Source organism: Natator depressus, chromosome 17, assembly GCF_965152275.1.
Source record: "Natator depressus isolate rNatDep1 chromosome 17, rNatDep2.hap1, whole genome shotgun sequence".
Lineage (NCBI taxonomy): Eukaryota > Metazoa > Chordata > Testudines > Cheloniidae > Natator > Natator depressus.
In genome coordinates, this window is record NC_134250.1 from 11931075 (window position 1) to 11954992 (window position 23918).

Genomic DNA, 23918 nt, shown 5'->3' on the forward strand with positions numbered 1-23918 from the left:
AGTGCAAAGGCAGCTTATGGATCATTTGTTGGCTCCAGTGACCAGTTTTTATGAACAGAGGATGTTAATTAATGAAGAGGCAGGGTAATATTGTCCTTTTCACCCTTCCGCTTTCAAATAAGCATGTGCTTTTTTCTTGATGTCCCATAAGATTCTTACCAATACAGGACACAGAGCAAGGTGGATAAAACTCAATGATTTAAAAAAAAATCAAATTGTTTTATTTAAATCAGATTTTTTTGATAAAATAGGTTTTTCCCCTCAAAAACCTATCTAAAGATAGTTTTAATTAAGATTCATTATAGCTCAAAGATATCTCATCATGGAATAGGGATTATAAATTCTAATTCTATAGTATGAGACAATATATTCATGTCATGTTTAAGAAAAGTTTTGTAAATGAGTTCCAATAGTTTATGGATTAGGAACCCAATTTTATGGGGTCCCAGGGGCTTCTGTATAGATTATTTAGGTTAATCTTTCTTTCTACCCCATGGGACTCAGTGCTCAGTCTAGAAGATACCATCAGAGATGCTTAGTTTTGCAGTTCTCAAACTGTGGATTTGTTTCTCCAGAGATAGCATGCTTGCTAACAGCAAAAAAATGTTTTAAAATAAATAAATAATATATAGAGGTGAGAAATAACAGACCTCAACCCTACTGTCCCTCTGCAAATTTGTGTACACAGAGTCAATCCCTTACCTCTCTCTAAAAGTGCAAAGTTTCAAAAAGTTCAATGAATAGAAAAGATTGTTGGGGGCGGAATAGATCTGGACAAGGAGAAGAAGTCCGGAGATAAATGTGAGAAGGGAGGGACAGGCAGTAGAAACAAAAGTGAAACTGTTGGAGCAGCACATTCCAGAATGCATTTTTATGTAGAAATCTAGGATTAAATAAATAGTCTTCCCGATTTAAATCAAATCCACCCTGACACTGAGTTCTGAAAAAGAAGATCTAATGCTGTTGATATTAATCATAGAGTGAGAGCCGACTGTGTGCTTAGTGCTGTATAAATACACACTATGACATGGCTATACCACGACATGGTCCCTGGTCCAAAGTGCTTTCCATGCTGCAGAGAAGGTCTCTGTGCCGGCTCAAACAAGCTCAGTGTGAAGCGAGTGTATTAGTACCAGAGTAGAGTCGTGAAAGGAGAAGAGAGCATGGGATTGTCGCTTATTTAGATTTTTAAAATAGAAGAGATGCCTATCCAAGGCTTTAGACACCAAATAGCATTAACACCACAACAAATGAAATCCCGGCAGCATTAAATAATCACTTCACAAAAACTCAGGCAGACCAACAGACCCCTTCAGAGGCCCCCTTTCACTTCTTCATTCTTATAGGACACATACTTGCAGCCTTCTTGAAAATCCCAATTAAACTAGGTGGCCCAGGATCCTTTTACAGGGAGTACAGATGTACAGCAGCTGTCCACTCCAAAGCAGCCTACACAATGACATAGTCTAGAGAATAGCACAGCCTGGGTGTTCCCCATATCCTGGAAGAGCAGCATCAAAGGGGCTGCAACAGAATCCCATGGGCCACCAATAGGGTCCTAAAGGTGAGACTGCAGCCTGAGCGCCTACACCGCAATTAAAAAGCCCCTTAGCCGGAGCCACCTGGCACATGCCAGCCATGGGTGTCTAATTGCAGTGTAGACATGAAACGCCTCTGGGCCCCTGCACTCTGTGCTGGTCAGGGGAATAGCTTTCTACAGTTCCTTTGGGGATGAATTCTCTCCCCTGCCCCATCTAGTTTGCTGTGCAAACCTTAATTACTGAGGTTTATAAGCCAGTAGGTCAAATTGACACCCTAAATGCAGAATAGTGCATGTTACCTATGAAGCTTGTCTGGAAGCAAGATAGGACAGCGTATCAAACAGGACCATTTTTCAACATGCTGCACCTGCCAAGTCATCAATTGTTTGACTACCAAGGTTCTAGATAAAATACCAGATCACTTCAACCCTTCAGGAACTGAGCCGGACTAAATGCATCCAGGCTCTTCATCTATGGCTGGATTGTAAATGAATTATTTTGCTCTCATTTCTTTTTCTTCTTTGAGGGCAGGGGGTGACACCTTAATGTTATTGAATCTCACAATGAATCTGCCATGTGAATAAAGCAATAATAGCCACGCCACGGGGAATTTCCTGGGGATTAAATCACTGACTGGGAGAGAGGATAGTCTGAGGCTTTACCTTTGGGCCATTAATACCCTAAGAACTAGCCTGTGACAAAGCTCATCTCCCATTCATTTCAACAGGACTTTAATGGGTGTTTTCTACCTAGGGGCTTAGAGGGTTCCCCTTACTGAACCCAAAGCATTGCAGATTCAATGTCATTTGCAGCAAATTAAGGGTCTTGAGGTTCTCCAGTATTGTACCATCTGCACAGCTCTAATTCTGACAAAAGTAAAAATGAATCCGCCTCAGTTTTCAAAGCCTAAACTGATTTTGGTCTGTTATTCCCCTTTGTTTCAATTCCAGATGATTGCATTGGCTCCATATACACTGAAGAGCTTAACAGAATCGTGGCCAGGATGAGAGTAGGCATGCATGGAGCCCATACTTTGTCCAAGAAAAATCAGACACTATATATCCAAGTGGATATCAGAGTGGAGCTGGGCAGGAATGAGGTTTTCCTATTTCATGGGAAATTCCATCGTTTCAAAAAAAATTTCCATTCCAAAAATGGAATAAAAATCAAGACGTTTTGAAATTTCCCATGAAACAAAAATTCTTTTTAAAAAATACCATTTCAGATCAAAACATTTTGTTTCCATTTCAATGGCATTTTTAAAAATAATAAAATTGATAATATAAAATAATCTAAACAAAAAGTCTTTAAAAAAATAAAAACCACCTTATTCTAAAAATGTCAAAATGGAACATTTCAACCCTTTCACGGCACTTTTTTCATTCCCCTACCCCCATACCTTGAATCAAAATTTTTGAAATCTACACACTTCCAGGAAACATTTTGCTCCCAACTAACACACATTTTCGGATGGAAAAACATTCCATCAGAAAACTTCCAACCTGCTCTACCCCCGAGATATGTACACAGCTTTCTTACAGAATTATTTACAAAGTGAGTAAAGATTTCATCCAGGATTAAATCTTTGCCTGGGGAACTCAAACAATAATTAATGTAGGTTGTTCAAAAGTAGTTGAATGAAAAGAGGTCTTTGTATGTTTAACATTGTCCATAAATACACAAATAAATTAGAATCATTAAAGTAAAGTGAAGTGGCAAGGGAGAGCTGTCTAGTGAGAGCAGAAAAGAAACTAGATTTAAGAACATCTGGTTACAGTCATCGCATTCTATCCAATGCACATAACAGCTTCCATCATGCTTTAAGAAAGGTTATGCCCTGGATCAAAAAGATCATCATGTGGGTCCTTGCGTGGGTTAACAGCTCATACGTGCAGGCCCCCTGGACTACATCTATCCCTAACAGTCTACCAGTCTATATTAAACACATACCTACCTGCCATGTCTCTTTCTAGGGATACGGCTACTCCATTGCCATTTTAGAATCAGACCCTAGAAGTTTATGTAGTGTTCTGTTTAGAATGAGAATTGGTCAAAATTATCCCTGGGATGCAACACAATCAAGTGGATGGAGAACTGGACTGGAATTGAGGAGATCTAGGTGCTATTCCTAGCTCTGCCACTGACCTGCTGGGTGACCTTGGGCAAGTTACTTCACCTCTGTGCCTGTTTTTTGCACCCTTTGTCCAACTGTCTGTAAGGTCTGAAGTGCTGAGACTGTCTCATCTCTTAGGCTCTGTATATACACATAATATGTCATGAGACCCTGATCTTGGTTTGAGCCTCCAGGTGCAACTATTGTACAAATAATTAAGACCATCGTACCTAAAGCTGAAGAATGTTGGCCAACATTTTTATTTAAAAAGAGCAGTGAAACCTTCTGTAGAAATGACTGAGTAAAGTAGAGTAAAGAAGCAGTTTTGAAAGCTAGCTGCAACGGTTTCACAACAACAAACCATTCTGGTGTATTAACCCCCTTCCCAACATTTTAGTCTTTTACAGCCTGTAATGTTATGTTGGTTTCTTTACCACTTTAGCCTTAAATACCAAGATCACATTCAACTGTCTCCGAACACAGTTTCTCCTCTCCTTGCTTTATGATGAATGTCTTGACAGCTTGAAAAAAACCAGTTGCTAGGCTGACCTTTAAAGTGTTCTTTGCACAGTAAGCTCAGACAGAGCACAGGCGTATTCCCTAGTTAAATACAGTTCATGGTCATATTCCCAAAGCTGGTGTCTAATAATAACACACTGCCTTTCACAGAAACTACCTCATCCACATGCTGGAATCACCAAGTCCTTTTTAATCCTCCATTTAGATGGAGATTTCGTTTTAATAAGAGGAGTGGAAATTCAAACTCTATTCGAAATTTGGAAACATTGCTGAGTACCTCAAGACACCAGTGGCAAGACAGTGGTTTCAAACACACAAAGGAGACGTTTTCAAAGGCACAAAGGGGGCAGGCAGGTGGAAAAAAAAAATCAGTGGGACTTCGGCTCCTAACGTCCATTTATTCCTTCTGAAAATATCCCCCTCAATGAAGGTTGAGATTTCAAAGGACCCTATAGAAGTTAGGCGATGAATTGCCATTACATTTCAATAGAAGTTCAGGGCCTAATGCCTATAGGCTCCTTGGAAAATTCCGGCCTAAAATATCTCATTTAATTTTGATTCTTAGAAGCAGTTTATTAAATATTAATTAAATTATAATCTCTTATTACAAGCCTATGATTAGAGGATTAACAATTACGCGACAGATGTCATCAATTATCTATACGCCACAACAGATTATGAAAAAGAACTTGCTGTTAGAGGCACCTCTTTCAGCAGACGTACCTAAAGCAGACTAATCCCAATATTAAACAATGGATTATTAAAAAGTAGCTATTGAATAAATGCTATGTAAAAGCAATGCACCCGATATATAGCTGTCAGCATGCAATAGTTGGGTGTATTATGGAATTTCTCTCAATTATATCTAATATATAGTTATGCAAAACACGTACACATCTCCCAACTATTTAAAATTTCCCATGTTAATTCAGGTTTCAGAGTCGCAGCCGTGTTAGTCTGTATCCGCAAAAAGAAAAGGAGGACTTGTGGCACCTTAGAGACTAACACATTTATTAGAGCATAAACTTTTGTGGGCTACAGCCCACTTCATCTATGCATCCGAAGAAGCGGGCCGTAGCCCACGAAAGCTTATGCTCTAATAAATTTGTTAGTCTCTAAAGTGCCACAAGTACTCCTGTTCTTCATGTTAATTCAGTGCTTATGAAAGATGCTGGATTCGCTAACTTGAGAAATAAGGGCCTTTACATAGGCATAGAACAGCCACTTTGATACTCATTTTAATTTCAGTGGGGGTCAGGATTTCACCTATGTTGTTCAATCTAAATATCACAGAAGAAACCTACATCTCAAAGTAATTTAGCAACTTAAATTAAAAAAAAAATTAGCATTTACTGCAAGTTTATAGAAACCTTCTCAGTTACAAGATAAGATTCTATGTATTAATCTAACAGGAGCAAATATTGATGCTCCACACTGAAAACTTACATGAGTATAGCTATATCTTGAGTGTGAAAGATCCACACCTAGACCTAGCTATGTGGACTTCACGCCCAGTGTAGACAGTGCCAGGTCAACGGAAGAATTCTTGCGATGAGAAAATCCCTCCCATTGCTGCAGTGAGTATCTACACTGAAGCGCTTAGAGAGGAACAGACAGTTTTAGCATTTTAGGTGTAGATGTACCCGTACTAATATAGGGCCTGAGATCTAAAGGTTTTTGAGGTCTTTCCATTGACTTCAGTGGGCTCACTAACAACAGTTGCCCTGGTACTATAGCTATGGGCATCAAGAAAGAAAATGACTAGACAGATGAGACAAAACTGGGTCGATACTACCGACAGAGAATAAAGAGAAAGCAATAAATGCTAGAGAAACATGTGCTATTAGCAATCCTGGCCAGATTCTGTATTATTTAGGGCACAAGAATTTTCAAGAGTTCAATGAAATATTTTATTAGAGTTATACTCATCGATGCTTGACTTTTATTTCCTTCTTCTTTTAGATGGATGCACACATACTTTGGGCATCTTATGATCTGCTTTAGCTCTGAGGTTTAGGTTGGTTATACATACCAAAAGGATAAAATTGCAGTCCTGATGGAGCCAATGGCAAAAACTCTGTTGGTGTTAAAAAAACATCTGATGTTGGTTCTCAAAGCCAGCAGAAAAATCCAAGTAGCAGCCTGCAGGGTTTTTAAAAAGAAAATTTGCTTGTGTGTTTTACTGCCAATTATTATACACCTTTATTTGAAACCATCGTTAATCTTGAATGAAATTATGGATCAGTTCCTTCAGTCATAACATAGGCAAAACGCCCACTAATGTCAATAGGAATTTTGCCAATGTAGGAACCCCAAGAATAGTCACATAGATATTAAAGTTCCCTGTTTTCCTTTACTTATTCAGAACATCAGTGGCAGATCTGGGACTAGAACCCAGGACTCCACTGTGGTAGGGGTTGTACAAACAAAACAAAAAGGAGAGGGTAATGTTTATAACCCACTTTTATACAGAGATATGAGGTCTAGTCTATATATAAACATCTGTAATTTTAGTCTTCGATTTACACTATTCTTGTATCAGTTACTCAAGCCAACTGTGGTTCTATCACAGTGGAATAATATGGGAGAATTTAAAAAAAAAATTAGAACACCTGCCACCCCCCCACCCACAAATTAAAATCCCAAACACTGAAATTTAAATTATAATCAGGATAGTTCTTCACACAAAAGCAACAGATACTGCCCGAAGACCAAATATACATAGTCCTCTACATTATTTTTCCTATTGATTATGCAGAACAGTACAGAATTCTGATGTAACCCAACAATAAGCTATCGTTTTCTCTAAAAGGTTGTATAAATACACAACATGAGCACCACCACCACTTAGAACTTTCATAGTTCCATAGAAATCTGTAGCAAATTTGGAAACAGCACCCAGACATCCTAGTCTTGTACTTTAGCCACACAACCACCCATGCCTCTCCCTGAACAAGTTCCTGGCACTGTGATCTTTGCATTACCCCTTAGACCTTTTGTCTCCAGGTCTAAGAGTTCCTTGCCATGCATGAAACATCCAAAATGAGTGGCACAATAGCAAGAGCAAGCTATAAGCATAGCTCATAATATGGACCAATGATTGCAGAGAAGTTTACACAATATGCCTCGGATTGCCGCCAGGCATTTAAATAAAATAAGCCAACACACAAATGCCAGCCTAACCACAGCTCACAACTGGTGGCTTTGGAAATAATCATGCCTCAAACAGCTGAGTCAGTGGGGAATAAGCGGCATCCGCAGCAGATGAACTTGCTCAAGAAGATACTATTTTAAAGGCGATTTCCTTAAATAAGAATGAGGGATTGGGAAAGATGGCCTTGCGATTAAGGCACCAGACTAGGATTCAGGAGATAAGGGCTCATCATCTGACACATGTGAATTCTAGCACAATACATATATGGTCGTAACCAATCCAACATTCAGCCGGAAGCAGCCACTGCCATAAGGTGAGACAGGTCTCTAGAGATTCTTGGTGAGATCACTGGCCTCCTGAAGTCAGTGGCAGAACTTCCATTGACTTTAAAGGGCCCGGCACTTCACCCTCTACATTCCATAGTGTGGAACCACAAAGAGTTTGACAGAGGTGACACAAAGAAAAGACAAATGCTGCTTCAAGGGTTTGACTGACATAAGGGAAACACTACTTGATGCTTGCGTAGGGAGGCAAGCTGGCCTTGTTGGAGCCTGGAACTGACTGAGACAATGTTCAAAAATCAGTAGTGAGATTTTTGAGAACTCCGCTTTTTGGATGCCCGTCTAGAAACACTTTCAATGAGCTTGGTTTTCAGTAGGCGGGTGCTCAGCACTTCCTGAAAACCAGCCATCTTTAAAAGGTGCCTCCAATTGGGCACCCAAAAAGTTAGGCACTTTAAAATCACTAGCAACTTTCAAAAACGTAGAAGTCTTTCCATTTGTTTGATTGGATAGTTTTCCCCATCAATAGTCTAGTAGCTCCAGTCAGTCATCAGGTTCTTTTAAGCAATTGTAAGCTCTTCAGGGCAGGGAATGCATCCACCCCTTAGGTTTGTGGTGCGTTGTGTAGACTGATGGTGCTATATAAATTATCAATACGTTAACATCATCTGCACTAAATTGAATGGGATGTGCGTGTTATACCATCCAAGAATAGATAAAGTGACTATTGTCTGTGTAAACTCACTGCGCTGCTCACTGATGAACTGTAAAAATATTTTTAATTTTAGATCTTTTAGCATCAAAATATTGAAACTGTTATTGTCACGGTGTATTTTAGTTGCTATGGAGCAGCTCAATTCCAGTGTTAAAGCCACCGTCTGATGAAAGATGCTGTACCGGCTTTCATTTATATAGCTAACTATGGGAGACCAGACTGCACCTGATAAACACAAATCCTCATGTGGCATGTGCTGTCTGTAATTATGCGACAAACATACATTGGGAGTTTTACCATTTTCTTCTTTCTTAAGACTCAAGAACTAACGTAAAATGAAACAAAAATGTTGTATTTATAGAAATTGGTTCCAATAATACAAAGTAACTCATTATCTGGAAAAAATAATCATCCTCCAGGATGGCGAAGATTTATCCCTTGGCATTAAGAGACTCATGCAGCATCACTGCAACATAACCTATCAACATTTCAGGAAAAGTCTAACTAAAGCGAATGCCATTTACATACATGGCAGGATCCATACTGGGACTGGTATCAGTTTACCCCTTCCACCTCTACCTTAAAAACACGAACACGGAGTTACCTAAAAATTAGAGGAAAGGCGGTAAGGTGATTCTGTCCCCGCAACCAACAATCAAAACATAGATGGTATCCTGGACCTGGATTTCAGTTGGTGCCTTTAAGCATTACGATAATACAAAGAAGAATCATCTTGCTCCTAAAACCACCTTCTGGAACACTAACTGAAGTTCATGAAAAATGTGAAAGTTCTCAACCTGAAATGTTAATGAAAGGAGCAGTGCTCCCAAGGAGAAGAGCTTTTGGGGCAAATGTCACACACACTTCAACATAATAGTTTGAGATTCTTATGTGTGACAAGTGTCCCAAGTGCTGTCTCTTTAAGGCTTGCCAGGAGACTGGGAAGTTGCCGGATTAAATATGACCATGTAGATCATTGTTGCTACCACTGTTATATAATTGCAACAAATCTTGTACAAATAATGTCAAGTAAGGTGTCTATGGAAAGGTTATGATTTGCTGAATATGATTATGTTATTTGTAGTTATGAGAATTGGCTCTATCCTTGTATTTCAAATATGTTTGCTCCTGTGGTAACACTCACAAGGTATTTTGCCTGCATATCTTGAAGGGACTATTCAAATTAAGTGGCCCATCAAAAGAATACTTAGCTCACAACGGAAGGTGCCCATCTACACTGAATGAACTTTCCTGTGAACATTCCAGCTGAAGTGTAGGTAATGGCCTCTCCTGTGACTAATTGAAATCATGCATGGACATGTGACTTGCCCATGTGACTCCAAACACCATCTTGCTACCTGTAATTTTTCACTAGCTGTGCTGAGGGCTTTGTTTGAAACAATGGATTTCCCTCCACATGGCAGAAGCTATAAAAGGCTCTGGAAACATCTGCATTTTGCCTCTTTCCTGCTCAAACCTCTGGACTATGAGGAACTTGTAGTAATGGGAGCATTCTAACCAAAGGACTGAGGACCTTCCAAGGATTTGGAAGCAACCAGAGACTTAACAAGCCAGCAGTTTATTCCATCACTGCTACAAGCCTGAACCAAGAACTTTGCAATTGTTGTACATATTTGATTCCTTTAACCAATTTTTAACTCTCACCTTTCTTTCTTTTTATAAATGAACCTTTAGATTTTAGATACTAAAAAATTGGCAACAGTGTGATTATTGGATACGATCTGAGTTGTATATTGACCTGGGTGTGTGGCTGGTCCTTTGGGATCAGAAGAACATTTTATTTGATTAAACTGGTTTTTAAAAAACCACTCATCTTTAAGTCTAGTGTTTTTGGTGGTGATACAAGGACTGGAATACCTAAGGAAACTACTTTTCTGACTTCTTGCTAGCCAGTGTGGTGAAACAGAAGTTTATTTTTGTTGCTGGTTTGGTATATCTTACGGGAGAATAACCACCAGTTTTGGGGTGTGTCTGTCCTATTTCTCAGGGGTTTGTCCTGAATTTGGTATTCTCAGTTGTGACCCATGGAGGCACGGTGACAGAGACATTTTGAAGAAGCAGTTGCAATGAGTAAATCAGCTCTTTGCTCAAGAAGTGAAACAAAAGGGGAAGAGGGCCTGGGCATCAGAGGCCAAGGGAGGCCTAGCCTAGGCCATGGCCCCACCCACATTCTGCCCCGAGGCCCCTCCCTTGCTCCCCCTCTACCCTGAAGCCAGCAGGGGCTCAACTCCAGCTGGCAGCCTGAAGCTCGGCCACCAGCAGCCAGGAGTGGCTCGGGCCACCTGGCGGCCTGCGGGGGAGGGATTCTTGGCTCTGGCTACCGGAGGAAGGGGAGACCCTCAGGCAGAAGGGACAGAGTTGGAAGGATAGCCTCCCCGAAGGGGAGAGGGGGTTCACCCACCACCCATGGAAGAGGGATTCACATCCAGGATCTGTTGGGAGTATTTGAAGGAAGCAGGGGAGTTGAACAATTTTTATGGGGGGGTGAGGGGCGCTAAAAGTGGCAAGCATATATGTGGTTATTACTACTTCAAGCCAGGGGGTGCTGCTGCACACGCAGCACCTCAGTAGGAACGATATATGATGGCAGTGGCAAAAGGTGACTCACGTAGCAAGTCCAGCAGCAAGATTAGAAGAGGGTCTCGAGCAGAGAGAGGAAAGCATATAACTATGGGAAAGGATTGAAGAGGAGACAAATACCTGGCAGCTATGGGGAGGAGACACAGAGCTGGGACTTTTGAAGTATAACTAAGAGAGAGACAATGACTGCAGCAAAGAATTAATTCCCCAGGCAACGTGGATCTCTGCCATGAGATTATGCAGCCAAGATTCACAGCCACTGATGGATCACTTTGAGGCACTGCTGTGAGAGACAAGAGGATGATGCAGTGTCAGCCCCAAAGTTATTTTGGGACGTAGAAGCATCTCTGCATGGGAGAGAAGTCAATCCTCCGTTTATGAAAATAGGAGTCTAAACACAGAGACAGGAAAAGTTCCTTAGAAGATGAGACAAAGGGCCTGGAAAGCAGACAGTTTGCCCAGAGACAGAAGCCCGGAAAAGCAAGCAGACCAGCAACTGTAGAAGTCCTAAGAATTTTTTCTGTTGTGAATATAAAAACATATGTAGACTGGTACACAGGACCTTGTATATTCGCTATGCTGCATAAAGAAGATGACATTACTGAATATGGTGTGATGTCTCATATTAATGCAGCTTCTTATACTGACATAAAAATAACCCAGTTATTCAAGGTTTCAGAGTAATAGCCGTGTTAGTCTGTATTCGTAAAAAGAAAAAAGAAAAGGAGTACTTGTGGCACCTTAGAGACTAACCAGTTTATTTGAGCATGAGCTTTCGTGAGCTACAGCTCACTTCATCGGATGCATAGCATATTGTGGAAACTGCAGAAGACATTATATACACACAGAGACCATGAAACAAAACTTCCTCCCACCCCACTGTCCTGCTCGTAACAGCTTATCTAAAGTGATCATCAAGGGAGGGCCATTTCCAGCACAAATCCAGGTTTTCTCACCCTTCCCCCCGCCCCCCCCACAGACACACATACAAACTCACTTATTAATAGTAAAATTAATAGTATCCAATTTGCAAATGAATTCCAATTCAGCAGTTTCTCGCTGGAGTCTGGATTTGAAGTTTTTTTGCTTTAAGATAGCGACCCTCATGTCTGTGATTGCGTGATCAGAGAGATTGAAGTGTTCTCCGACTGGTTTATGAATGTTATAATTCTTAACATCTGATTTGTGTCCATTTATTCTTTTACGTAGAGACTGTCCAGTTTGACCAATGTACATGGCAGAGGGGCATTGCTGGCACATGATGGCATATATCACATTGGTGGATGTGACTTCCCAGAAGTCACCTACTACAGGACAGGCCTAACAAAGAAAATAACAGAACGCCACTAGCCGTCACCTTCAGCCCCCAACTAAAACCCCTCCAACGCATTATTAAGGATCTACAACCTATCCTGAAGGATGACCCAACACTCTCACAAATCTTGGGTGAAAGGCCAGTCCTTGCCTACAGACAGCCCCCCAACCTGAAGCGAATACTCACCAACAACCACATACCACACAACAGAACCACTAACCCAGGAACCTATCCTTGCAACAAAGCCCGTTGCCAACTGTGCCCACATATCTATTCAGGGAACACCATCACAGGGCCTAATAACATCAGCCACACTATCAGAGGCTCGTTCACCTGCACATCCAGACTCCAGCGAGAAACTGCTGAATTGGAATTCATTTGCAAATTGGATACTATTAATTTGGGCTTGAATAGAGACTGGGAGTGGCTAAGTCATTATGCAAGGTAGCCTAACCCCCCCCCCCCCCAAGACGTTCTGGTTAAACTTGGATTATTGCTGTGCACATTGTAAGATGAGCTATTGCCAGCAGGAGAATGAGTTTGTGTGTGTGGTTTTTGGAAGGGGGATGTGTGTGTGGGGGAGGGGGGTGGCGGTGGTGAGAAAACCTGGATTAGTGCTGGAAATGACCCACCTTGATTATCATGCGTATTATAAAGAGAGGTTTCAAAGAGGGATGGGCTATTACCAGCAGGAGAGTGAGTTTGTATGTGTGTCTGTGGGGGGGGCGGGGGGAAGGGTGAGAAAACCTGGATTTGTGCTGGAAATGGCCCTCCCTTGATGATCACTTTAGATAAGCTGTTACGAGCAGGACAGTGGGGTGGGAGGAAGTTTTGTTTCATGGTCTCTGTGTGTATATAATGTCTTCTGCAGTTTCCACAATATGCTATGCATCCGATGAGCTGTAGCTCACGAAAGCTCATGCTCAAATAAACTGGTTAGTCTCTAAGGTGCCACAAGTACTCCTTTTCTTTTTTCCAGTTATTCAAGAATCTAGGTTACGATTTTCAAAGGAGCTTAACTGCCTTTAGACTGCTTTGGAAATCCTTGTTTCAGCCTTTGTAATGGCACAGAAAAATGGTAATTTCCACCCAATTTATTGTCTCAATATCAATAACATTTTGAAGTACCATATATACTCGTTAATTAGCCTGTTAGTTTATAAGCCGATCTCCGAAGATGGTTAGGTAAAAATAGCAAAAACTGTATGACCCTTTCATAAGCCGATCCTATATTTCAGGGGTTGGCAAACTTTGGCTCCTGGCCCGTTAGGGTAAGCTGCTAGCAGGCCTGGATGTTTTGTTTACCTGAAGCGTTCACAGGCACGGAGCCCCTCAGCTCACAGTGGCCGCGGTTTACCATTGCCAGCCAATGGGAGCTGCGGGAAGTGGCGCCACCTCCCGCAGCTCCCATTGGCTGGGAACAGCAAACCGCAGCCACACGCAACTGAGGGGCTCCGTGCCTGCAGATGCTCCAGGTAAACAAAACGACAATATATTAGATATTCAATTCAATGATTCCATAGAGTTTAAAATCATCAAATTTTGGTGTAGACCGGTTTATAAGCCGACCCCCGCTCTTTGATGCGTCACTTTTTTTTTACCAAAAATATTCGGCTTATGAACGAGTATATACAGTACATAGTTTTCTCACCTAATGCCCCAAACCAAAGCCCTTTGAAGTCAGTGGGAATCTTTCCATTGACTTAATGACTTTGGCTCAGGCCACAAATGCACACCAGTGTGGAAACGCTCTAGACAAAACGAGCATATACGTTAAGATGTGTAACCAAGGAAACTAAGAAGCCGAGATGGGACCTGGAGCCCAGTTCTACCCTCAGTTATGTGCATACAATTCCACTTTTTCTTCAATGGGATCCGTGCTTGCACATCAGACAACTAAGTTTGGTTCAGAGTCTATAGCCTCCGGCTGGTACTGAAGAGGTAAAAGTTATGTGTGCAACTTGAGATATTACCATACAGAGCTATCAGGCCACTGATACAGTACTGTATATTAATGGAAAAGAAGCTATTGAAGGGACATACCATAAAGAAAAATCAATAAGGGCTCTGTGATTACCAAATGGGAGTTACCACTTCCACTCAAAAGCAGCCAATGGAAGGCAGTGGGTTTAGTTTCTTGACCCCAAATATCTTCTGAAAATAGGTCATTAGAGCTGGGCAAGAACTGGATTTTCCATTTTGTGGGGAATGCCACAGGTCTGAAAAAAAAGATTCCATTCTGAAACCAAACAAAAGCAAAAAAATGGAAGATTCCCACTAAACACTTACATTTCATTTTGGGTGGACTGAAACATTTCATTTGTATGAAATCAAAATGTTTCCTTCCAGTTTTGACTTTATTATATTGTATAATAATTTTTTTTTAAATTGAAGTGAAAAGTTGTGTCAAAATGAAAAACTGAAATGTTTTGTTTCAACCTTATTGAAACACTTCTTTTCCCCCAACTTTTCTATCAAAACTAAGATTTTTTAATCAAAATCTACATGTTTCTGCAAAAAATGTTGCTTTTGACAAACTGGCATTTTCTGATGGAAAAAAGTTCAACTGGAAAGTTTCCCACCAGCTCTACAGGTAATTTTGGAGGATTCCTGCAACTGTTGACATTGATTTTCAGTAAGTCTGGGAACATCATGGAAGTGCCAGAGGACTGGAAGAAAGCTAATATTGTGCTAATATTTTTAAAAGGGTAAAAATGGGATGACCCAGGTAATTACAGGTCTGTCAGCCTATCAATAATCCAGGGCAAAATAACGGAACACTGATAGGGAACTCAATTAAAAAAAGAATGAAAGAGGACTAATACCTTACGCCATCAACATGGGTTTATAGAAAATAGATCTTATCAAACTACATGACACCTTGATTAGTGAACTAGAATGATACAAAATCAATATGGCACACATTAAATAGATTAAAAACTGGGGAACTCATAGGTCTCAAAATGTAGTTGTAAATGAGGAATCATGATAGAGCAGGTATGTTTCTAGTGGGTCCTACGCTATTTAACATTTCTATCAATGACCTAGAAGAAAACAAAACCATTACTGGTAGTTTCCCGGCAACACAAAGATTGGAGGAGTGATAAATAACGAAGTAGACAGGTCACAGATACAGAGTTATCCCGGCATTGTTTGGTAAGCTGGGCACAAGCAAATTATATGCATTTCAATATGGTCAAGTCAAGTCACACTTCGAGGAACAAAGAACGTTAAATAGGAGGGGGACTGAATCCTGGGAAGCGGTAACCCTGAAAAGAGATTGGGGGTCACGGTGTCTCAGGTGGACATTGCTACAGCACACTGAAAGTTGTGGAGAGCAGCTACAGCACAGTCCACATGGAACATTACTGTGCAGCTGGCACAAATCATACCCTGGCATACCATCCTCTACATACTGAGATTGTGAGCTGATGCATTGTCCTTCTCTTATATCTGCGCTTTCCCATTATAAAACACGATTCCTCACCAAGTTTTCAGAGGATTGTCAAACTATGCTTTTTTTTGTTTTGTTTTCAACACAGCTTGCTTGGGGATACGTATTTCTATTTTAAAATATCCAGGGACACTGGAGCAAGCTACTGTATTGTCAACAAATTCTACAAGCGTTCTAAATATTTCAAGGTACTTGAAAATGAATTTATTCTTTTGGAGATCTGTAACTAATTGCCTAAGGTACAGCTTGAAAACTGAAACAAACTGAATTATACCCTTCCGTAAAAGGCTTTTCTTGTTTTCTAAATTACACAGCTTGATTTCCAACTAACGAGGATTATTTTGCAGCAGGGAAGAAAGGAAAAAAAAAAAGACCCTAAACAGTCTGTGTCAAATAAGATTCTGAAAGTAATTTAATCAGCTTCTATAAAAGTATGACGACAATATAGCATTACTGGTATGTGCTCAATGGAATAATTAACTGCACATTTATCCCTTTGTTTTGTCATTTTGTGGGTTCTCTTTGAAATTTAACAACAAAATATTACTTTAAAAGGTTTGCATAAAATCACTTGCTCTGAAGCATCTCCTGTTAAAAAATAATTTTAGTGCCATCTATACTGCTGTCACAATGATAGTATGAAGTAATGTACTGGGCCTGATCCTGTCAGCTCCCTTCAGATGAACTCACACTGACTTCAATGGGCACTTCATAGTCAGAGCTGGCAAGGTCAGAGAACTCCTAGTGTGTAAACAAGTCTAGATGTTAATTCCCAGGTTCATGTTCATAATTCACATGCTCCTTTCCGCATCAAGCTTATTTCTTGTATACAAAGAGCTCTAGCAACTTCCATAATTATTTATTTCAGAGGCAACTCCAGGGGTACTGTGTTGACCAATTTTCTATCATGCCAATGGTTTGATCCCCTGCTGGAAAGGTCAAATTATGCTTTAGGTATGATTTCATGTGACTGTATTATAAACCATACAAAATTTAGAGCGATAAACATGCCACATTTTAATCAATATGTTCTAATGGCAAAGATCACCAGTCGTCATGGGATTTGTATAACATTCATTATTATTGCACTCATCATTCCAGGATAACTAATCACACAGAGCATTAGGTATCAGCAAATACCAGTAAATATCAGTAAATACCGGAGAGGGAGAGGAATTATTTAAGCTCAGTACCAATGTGGACACAAGAACAAATGGATATAAACTGGCCACCAGGAAATTTAGACTAGAAATTAGACGAAGGTTTCTAACCATCAGAGGAGTGAAGTTTTGGAACAGCCTTCCAAGGGAAGCAGTGGGGGCAAAAGATCTATCTGGCTTTAAGATTTAACTCGATAAGTTTATGGAGGAGATGGTATGATGGGATAACATGATTTTGGTCATTAAATATTCATGGTAAATAGGCCCAATGGCCTGTGATGGGATATTAGATGGGATGGAATCTGAGTTACCCAGGAAAGAATTTTCTGTAGTATCTGGCTGATGAATCTTGCCCATATGCTCAGGGTTTAGCTGATCGCCATATTTGGGGTCGGGAAGGAATTTTCCTCCAGTGCAGATTGGAAGAGGCCCTGGAGGTTTTTCACCTTCCTCTGTAGCATGGGGCATGGGTCACTTGCTGGAGGATTCTCTGCTCCCTGAAGTCTTTAAACTATGATTTGAGGACTTCAATAGCATAGACATAGGTGAGAGGTTTTTTGCAGGAGTGGGTGGGTGAAATTCTGTGGCCTGCGTTGTGCAGGAGGTCAGACTAGATGATCATAATGGTCCCTTCTGACCTAAATATCTATGAATCTATAAGAAAGAAGAATCACAATGACGACTATCATCTAAAGAGGATTTCTAGGATTAAAAGGCATCCTAGTAAAGCATGTTCATTAAAGAAACATTGTGCATTCTATTCTACTCTCTGTAGGTTCTTATCCCATGCTCATGACTGTAGTATCTGAGTGCTTTCCAGCAGTGTATTAAGCAATGTGACTACACATCTGTCACATGGTGTTTATTCTCACATCTTAAATTTTTTTGTTCTCAGATCTCCCCTATTTCTGAGGATTACAATAGCGTATAGGTGCTTCCTCCCAGACCAGCTCCTGTGTCCATCTATTCCTGTAGGAAAGTCATAACCCTAGGTGTTTGACTGCACAGTTTGTTATCATATGATCATTTCTGTGGCAAGTGCCATCACAGCCCCAATTAGTAAAGCACTTAAGCATATGCTTAAGCCCATTTCTACTTAGGAATATGTGATATCAGTGGGACTTCAGCACACACTGAAGTGCTTTCCCAAGTAGGAATGTGCTTAAACCCATTCCTAAGTGCTTCCTAAATCTCACCACAGCTTACTGATGACTCTGCACTCTGCCAAACCCCGCCCCTGCCTACCTGTTCTCCACCCATAAGAGGCTGGTGGTTGCTCTCCACCCCACACAAGCTCTGGCAACATGGATAGCTCATGCGGGGTTCATACTCCCCTAAATGTCACAGGCCTTATAACTGAGGCCCAAGTAACCTATTAAAGGATTTCAAACTCAATACAGTCTTCGTCCCGCTAATAAAACACACCAGGAAAAATGGGTGAGTAGCACAATAATTGTTCTCTTCCACTTTTGCTGTGTTGCTGCTTAGTTTATATAAGCCATTTGGTTCTTTTAACAGAACAACTTGAGGCAGAATGACTTATGGGGCTGCCCAAAGGCAAAAACAGCATTCCATTTATATGCTTCGCTGTGGCACTGAGCAGCAAGTGCCAGACAACTCCTGGTTTAGCAGCGTTCTTCAGAAGCTCGAGTTCTCCCCTTGCCATCCAGCCACGGCTCAATGCAGTTTTTCCAAGCCATGATGAATGAGGAAATTGGTAATGTAGAACCATTCACTTGTGCAGAACTCAAAGCACAGTCGTGCACCAAGCCCAAAGTAGTAGAGCACCGAGGAACTTTACGAGCGCTTTAAACAATGGCAAATTATGAACAGTAAATGGACATTTGTCCTTCATGATTCCCTTCAGTTGTTGCTACTGATAGGCATTAAATATAATTTATCCACTGCACCTTTGCTTGTTGTGGCTGCCCAAGCTATAATTTTCCTAAAATAACTACTCTACTTCAGTGAAAAATCCCAGAGTGGGAGGGAAAGGCAGAAAGAGAACAAGATTATTCAATATGCAGGTCACGCTAACATTTTTTAGCCTCTCTCTGCATCAATACCTTTAGCTCCCAAGATATTTGTCTATAACTATCTAGTTTGAAGCCACTCTGCCAAGATCATAGGCTTCTGGAAGAGTTTGCATCTAAAATTCTGTATTGCATTGGGAGGGTCTAAATATAGATTTACTTGGTTAAAAAAAATCTGAATTAAAAGAGTGCATGTGTTTGTGGGGGTAGAGGGTGGGGTTTAGTTGGCATCACCTCATTAGCTAAGAGAACAGTACAAGAGCCTTGAAATTATCCTTCAAATCTTGGTGTTTTTGAGGGGAATGTCCAGAATTTCCCTAAGATAGCCATACTATTTCAACCTTCTACTTTACATGGGACATCAGTGGTACATAGGACCTGAGCTGGCTCTGTGCACAGAAGAAAATTTCACCCTCTGTGACCAAGGCATGTAGCCCCAGAAGTTTAGAAGTATTTGGGCACCTATAGATGCAGATAAGTGCCTAATGGGATTTTCAGACATGCCTAACTCACACTGCACGAAGGTGCTTTTGAAAATCCCACTGGGTGCTTATCTACACTTTTATGTGCCCAAGTACCTTTAAAAATCTGGTTCACAGTTACTTTCCACTTATTCTATGAACAGACCATGCCAATTCCTGCTCCCCTGACTTGCCACAAGCTCTGAGTAAGAAGCAACCTGTAGAGAGGTGCTGGCCCCATTAGCAGACCAGGAATCAGCATGTATCAGAATTACACTCTGGCCTCTGGCTCCCCCTTGCTCCAATGGGAAAGAAGCAACCTGCACCAACACGATAACTATGCTAACAAGTGCACTGGGAGAGGTGGAGCCACGGTTCTACCCACCACCCATGCAGGAAAGGGAGTAGCAGCCCCATGAAGGTTGCTCTCCTGCCTCATTGCAACCGATGAAGATGAGGCAGGGGTGTAACAGCAGCCATAGATCACTGTACTCACCCGTGCCACCCTGAGGTCAGTTGCTGATTAGAGCTGTGCAAAAGAAAAAAAAAAACAAAACACAAGTTCTTTCTGTACACGTGCCGGTAATACACACCAGGGGAATTTATACAGGCACCAAGGCACCCAAAGCCAACGGAGAGCCAACGGGAGTTGGGTGACTAACTCCCATTTGTGCTTTTGAAAATCTCCCCCCGACCCTACTCTACCCCACTCCCCATGTGCATGCTTGCGCACGCACACACACACACACGCTCTGTTTTGGAAAGTTCACAGCAAAGTGTGACCACTACATTTCACGCTGACCGCTTTAGTTTCATCAGTATCTTGTGCTCCCCATCTATATGCCGTATTCATCGTTTGTATCACCTTAGATTGTAAGCTCCTTGGGGTAGGAACCGTCTATCTCTTCGCTATGGTGTTTGTACAGGGCCTAACACAATGCCAGACTGGTGTATAACAGAGTCCTTAGTTACTACCGCAGTACCAATAGCAATCACCATTTCTTTTTACTCACCAGAATGTGTGTGTGGAAATGAAAGGCAACCACCAGTGAATAGCTTTCATTTAAGCTGCAAAATATGTTTTTGCTGTTTCTACAACCTTTCCATACACACACACACACACACACACACACACACACACACACTTGCTTTAGCTGTGTCACAATAGTGTTTGAAAGGACACTTCATTTATTCACTACTCTGTGGCTCTGTATACTGTACCAAGGCCAGGAGATTGAAAAATATGTTTCTGCTTCCCCCGGCCATGATAAATGAGCCTGAGTGCTGCTCCCAGCTAAAAGGGTATGTTCTGTACACGAGCAATTCTAACTACTTCTCTCACCCTCTAGATACTTCAATCTCACTTCAACTTATTCCTTTGTCAACTCTCTGAAAGAATCTATCAGCAGCTGATGTTACTGCAAGAAGCGCTAAGGGCAAAGAACACTAATAGTAACCTTTTGAGGATGACTCAAAAGCAGAAATTCGAGACATTCAAGGACTTTTTAAAAAACTCATTACTATCCTTCTAATCATAAAAAGTTATGGAAGCTCATAGTAGAAATGATGCCCAACCAAAGGCCTTTGGCTTTTAGGGAATGAAACACCAGTTGTATGTGTATTCAGAACCAATACCTAGCTCCCGATTCATCAACATCACTCGAGGTATTCTCTTTCCAGTGCAGCATCAGAACCCCCTCTCCTTTTCAACTTTGGCCGTAGGCTTAACCAAAAGCAATTTTAAACAACAAGTATAATGAAGCGCCTGTCTCTACTACAAACAGCAGAAACAACCCATTCAAAGGTTTGACACAATAAGTGGATCTGCTCTGAGGCTGTGGCCTTGTGTAACAGAGAGTGTTCTGTCCCTTTAAGACTGGGGGGGCCTGCAGCCAACCCAGTTTGGAGGGAGAGCCTTCCCCCTCCCCCAAACAAGCAATTAAGCCTAGAAGACACATTCAGACCCAGCTGGGAAGGGGTCAGATGATTCTTATCAAGGCCTGAAAGAGTTCACTTACAGAAGAGCTGCAGAAAGTTAAATGGATCCTGTGCCAGGACCCGACACAACAGAAAGACACACCAGGGGAAAGACCACTGTGCCCCTGCAGAAGACCCCAAGTCAGGAGGAGAGCCCAGGTTTATATGTGGAACTGTTTTATTGTGTTAGAAGACCGGTGCCCTGAAGGAAGGGCCTGAACAGACTTTGGGCCTGGGGTTAGTCTTTCCTGGGCTGAAGGAGACAAGCCAGTAGCCCTCGCAGTGTGTGGCAGTCTGGACCTCTTTCCATCAGCTCTGGAGAGAGTGGTTTGAACTGGGACAGTGACAGATTTGAAATGTTTTTTTCAGGTTGCATAACCTGAATTCTAGCACATCAATGACATCAATCATAAATAGAAGCTGATCACAAGGACAGAGGTCTTCCCATCGCCAAACCCACGGCAACTGCAGGGGATGGATATCATGGGATATGCCCACCCAATCCTAAGAGCTGGATGTTCATTCTTATTACATTTTCACAGTGTCCGCATGCTTCTCCCTCGGTCCCCACCCTCCAACCCTGTTGCTGCTTAGTTCAAAAAGATCCTTACATATGTTTCTATGAGCCTGTCTTGGCATTTCTATATGAAAATGAGACCTCCCACTCACGTAGCTTCCCTCTTCTCCATTCTAGAGCTTGGGTGTCCTTGGATGAGATGACCTATCTAAATTCCACCTCTCTCTCTCGTTTATTTATAGGGTGCCAGCCACTGCAGTATCTACAGTGTATGGCACCATTATAGTTACACAATTCAGTTATCACCAACTTATTCAAGACCCTCTATCTTTAATCAGTTTGGTGGTCCTGCTCTGGACCTTCCCCAGGATATGCACATCCTGCTTTATCTTGTAAGCTATCCCAAACTGAACAGTATGTCCTGTGCTGGGTCCAATTAGAGCTTTGTACATTGGTATGAAATGATTTCACCTTTAGTTGATTACAAAACCCTGTTTGATGCCATCTGAATCCACTAACCTGGGCCTTCTTTGTTTCAGTTCAACTGTCAGCGACACCTGCCAGTTACAAAAGGATATTGGTTAAGATTTTCATAGCTGCCTAGGGGACCTATTGGCTATGGGTTACCTATGCAGCGACTAGTCAGTTTGTGTTACATGTCCCCCTGCGTATCCACTCCACAGAAGATGAGAGTCTGTTACAGCCACAGCTACAGAGGCTGATTCTTTAGCTCAGGCTCTTGAGACTCTTGCTTTTAGCACGAGAGGTCCACGGTTGAATCCCTGGTGTCAGCCAAGATGGTGGCTGTCATACCTATATATAAACACCATACAACTTTAAGAAAGCGGTCCAAGCTTTTCAAAGGTGGCTAGTGATTTTTTGGATGTGTTTGTATTTGGGTGTCCTATGCGCTAACACCCCTTAGAAAGGCCTGATTTTCTCGCAATGCGGGGTTCCCACCGTCCCATGATCAGGCACCTCAAGCTGTGCACTCAAAATCTGTCTGTAGCCCTATGACCCTATGCCCAGGTTTCAGAGTAGCAGCGGTGTTAGTCTGTATCCGCAAAAAGAACAGGAGTACTTGTGGCACCTTAGAGACTAACACATAGAATCATAGAATATCAGGGTTGGAAGGGACCTCAGGAGGTCATCTAGTCCAACCCCTGCTCAAAGCAGGACCAATCCCCAATTAAATCATCCCAGCCAGGGCTTTGTCAAGCCTGACCTTAAAAACTTCTAAGGAAGGAGATTCTACCACCTCCCTAGGTAACACATTCCAGTGTTTCATCACATTTATTAGAGCATAAGCTTTTGTGGGCTACAGCCCACTTCATTGGATGCATAAAATGGAACATATAGTAAGAAGATATATGTATACATACAGAGAAGGTGGAAGTTGCGATACAAACTGTGAGAGGCTAATTAATTAAGATGAGCTATTATCAGTAAGAGAAAAAAAACTTTTGTAGTGATAATCAAGATGGCCCATTTAGATAGTTGACAAGAAGGTGTGAGGATACTTAACTCGGGGAAAGAGATTCAATATGTGTAATGACCCTATGCCCAGACTGCCTGGTATGAATTGCACCTGCTATAGGATACCAGTGATTTTCGTCTTTGGTATTCTGAATCCATACTTCTCAAAAAATATATATTTCCTTGTCTTTAGGCTGCATACTGCTTCCATTTTCATGGTAATGTACTACTAATCAAAGTATTGTGCAGAGTCATTAACTTTACAAAAGAGCAGCTAATGGGACCTGTACGCAAGCTGTGGGGGAAATGAATGCATCTGCTCATAGGAGATGTGTATAACAGGAAGAGACATCATTTAGCTAAACGGGTGTCATAAGCAAAATCAAAGAAGCTATGCAGGGTTAAGGAACAGGATCTCACACCAGTGATGTCCCCCTCCCCTCTTCTCCAAAGGCAGAGGTTTCCAACTGAAAGAGGGAGGTTTTTGTAAGGAAATGAGAGGACTGCAATACAATTTCTCTATGGGCTCCTCTCCCAGAAGCCTGTCACACTGGATGTAAGCTTCTACCATGCTGTGAATCCAGGTCATCTTGCCAGATTC

The 23918-nt window shown here is 41.5% G+C and overlaps 1 protein-coding gene across 7 annotated transcripts in view; it reads right to left on the reverse strand.

Annotated features, from left to right (window-relative positions):
- Positions 1-23918, reverse strand: part of PITPNM3 (PITPNM family member 3) — a 347956-nt gene that overhangs the window by 213530 nt on the left and 110508 nt on the right. The window contains exon 1 of one of the 7 annotated variants that reach the window (XM_074974519.1): positions 6206-6278. The exons of the other annotated variants lie outside the window; for them this stretch is intronic. The gene's annotated coding sequence lies outside the window, so the exon portion shown is untranslated. Of the gene's footprint in view, positions 1-6205; positions 6279-23918 lie in introns of those variants that run through there. 7 annotated transcript variants of the gene reach the window in all.